This window comes from Solanum pennellii, chromosome 5 (genome assembly GCF_001406875.1).
Source record: "Solanum pennellii chromosome 5, SPENNV200".
Taxonomy (NCBI): domain Eukaryota; kingdom Viridiplantae; phylum Streptophyta; class Magnoliopsida; order Solanales; family Solanaceae; genus Solanum; species Solanum pennellii.
Genome location: NC_028641.1, coordinates 40378437 through 40381650, shown reverse-complemented (window position 1 = coordinate 40381650; position 3214 = coordinate 40378437).

Genomic DNA, 3214 nt, shown 5'->3' with positions numbered 1-3214 from the left:
TATATATATATATATATATATATATATATATATATATATATATATTATAAATTAGCCTTGTTAATACTTCAAATTATTTCCCTTTAGAAATTTCTCATTTAAGTTTATTTGCCCTTTAAATGTTATGTAAAACAATATAGTATAAAATAAGTAAAAATTAGTAAAAATTTGAATTGACCTAACTTAGTCAAAATTCGGAAATTAGTTTTTTTTTTTAAAATCATTTAGTCAAATCGCTGGTAAACCGCGAGTTAGCGGGCATTCCGAGGGCCTAACACCTTCTCACAATATACATTGAAATTCAAACCCTTTTTCAACTGATCTTAACTGTTTAAATCTTTTGAAAATTAATTATAAAGTTTTTTCGTGAAATTTATTAGAAATTAAGTCGCGATTCTGTTAATTCGGAAAACTGTTTTCTCTTAAATCATAAGATTATTTGATTTTTCGAAATGGAGTCTTTTTTTATTGTTTATTATATTTTTTGGTAAAACAAATTTTAATTATAAAAAGGGTTAGGCATCTACTCTGGAAACTAGTCCTTTCCGGCCCTTCACTTCCTATCTCTTCAAATTCTTTCTCTATTTGTACCTTGTACAATAATGTTATTTTTTAAAATTTATGACAAACAAGGTAGAAAAAAATGGAGGAAAATAATGATGCATTCATATAGAAATAATAATTTCAATAAAGGATTACTTAATCAAGCAAATATGTACAAATATTACATTTTTGTGTACCCAAAATTTGAAATAAAAGAACAAAAATAATCATTTCTTTTATCCCCACCCTCATCTCATGATGACATTAGTACTAATTAAAAAAAATATAAATATGTGAGTTCATTTCAATATTGAGTCCCAAATATACTAATTAAGAATAAGAGATTAGAAAAAGGAGTAATAAAATAAAATAAACCAGACATTTGGATAATTGAGATAAACTTGTATATGAATGAAAATAACAATATTTAAAAATGGATAGTCTAGGTAAGTATGGATTTTAGTTGGATCTCCATTTATGAGTTGAGTTATGTTATAATAAATTGGGGTTGATTTAAAATAGGCCAACAGGAAGATATCATGAAAAAAAATCAATATTATTTGCAAGTGCATCGGGTCAACATATGAATGATATTGATTTTTATAAAAAAAAAAATAGAAGTTTTATTTTATAATTGAGAAGGGTTTAAATTTTGACCAACCACATTAAGTACTATAATAAATAAATATTTAATAATTTTACTTTGAGGGAGCTATAAAAAATAAGGTAAATATGAGGCAAAAGGTTAACATCGAGGGTATTTTTAACTCGAAAGGTAGATGTTAGGGGTATTTTAGGGCCGATAGGTGGATGGAGGGTAGTTTTATACCAATTCAAATATTTGAGGGGCATTTTAGAGCTTCTCTGTTCAATTTATTACGGTAAGAATAATTTAATATAATTATTTGGAATTATATACATAATCAAATGTCTGAGTAATTAATTTTATAGCCCCTACCGTGCCCATATTTAACTAGAGCATAGAATCTGTTCAAAGGGGAAAAGGAAGAAGTATATGTCTTTTCTGTTCCTACTGTGCCCATATTTAACTAGAACATATAATCTATTTAAAGGGGAAAAGGAAGAAGTATAAGTCTTTCTCTATTCTAAGGAAAGAGAGAAGTGTGTGTCTTTCTCTATTCAAAGGAAAGGGAGAAGTACATGTCTTTTTCTATTCTATGTAGAGCGAGAAGTATGTATATTTTTCTATTCTAATGAAATTGAGAAGTACATGTCCTTTTCTATTCTAAGGAAATACATGATATTTTCTTTCCTCCTTGGATTAGGAAGAAATCTCTACAAATAAGGATTCTTCTTACCCTTGAAAGGGATAATTTTTCTATATAATACTTGATCATCCAAGAATTGAGAGAGTTGTAAGTAAATTTTAGATCGAAGACCGCCGAACTATCGTCCAATTTGTGGAGAAGCTTTGGATTCAATCGAATGTTCTAGGTTGTCCATTACCGTATGGGTTCGCTTGAAGGTACCTCGTCACGCTTCAAGAGGTGACTCTTCAATTAAATTTTAGAAGTTTATGTGCTCTATCATGATTATATGTGTTCTAACATAAATTATGTTTTGTCTATTATTAATATAAGAAGTTTGCATATACTTTTAAACAATTAGTATTAGAATCACACATACATCTTTATATATAACCTAAGTATATGTACGTTCAATTGTATATAAGATTCCTGGTTGGAAATTTTTTATCAAAAAAAGAACGAATCATATAATACTTGAAGAACTTTTATTCATTGGCTAAAGTACAAACGTCAGTAGTTGTGAGATGATCACGAGAGCAAAACGTGTTAGCAACAGTTGTTTCACTTTTATGTGGGAACCAAAAACACTTGCCCTAATGATTATTAGAAGTTCTTTATTTTTTAAAGTAATGGAACACAAATTGAAAACTTTTCATTAGTTAAAGAAAGGCATAATATATAAATATGTCTTTTAATTTGGCTTCGTATGCCCTTCAAATTTTGGTATGCACAAGTAGACACTTAAACTTGTAGAAAGTTGAACAAATAGACACACATGTCCTATATATCATCCTACATGTCATTTTTTGTCGTACGTGGTGCCCTACGTGTTTTTTGTCATATAGGACTCATGTGTTTATTTATTTAAAAGTTGGATAGTTAAAGTGTTTGTTTGTGCACTACGAAAGTTGGCGGTCAAAGTTAAAATTTGAAGCCATGTTTAGGATCCAATATATGTATTATAACTTAAAGAAAACTTAAACATCCATCGATTTTTTAGATAATAAATTATAGTAAGAAGTTTTACACATGTTATTGATTTTTATTATTTTAATCGGCTTCTAGTTGCAATTTTTTTAGGGTTGTTGCTTACTAATCCATCAAATTTGCAAAGCTTGATAAGAAAGAGAGTCATACAAGTTGTTGATGAACAAATTACCATTAAACTGATTGTGATTTTTTTAAATTTATGATATATATGCTTGATTTATTGTTGATTCCAAAGCTAAGTAAGGTCGTGACATTCACTATTCAAGTCAATTGGATTAATTTGTTTTGATAATTATTTGAGCATACTATTCCATACATATATATCTATTTGTATAAATTCCATATTTTGTGATTAATGGATAGTTTTAACATAAGTCGTTTATATATATACATATATATATATATATATATAT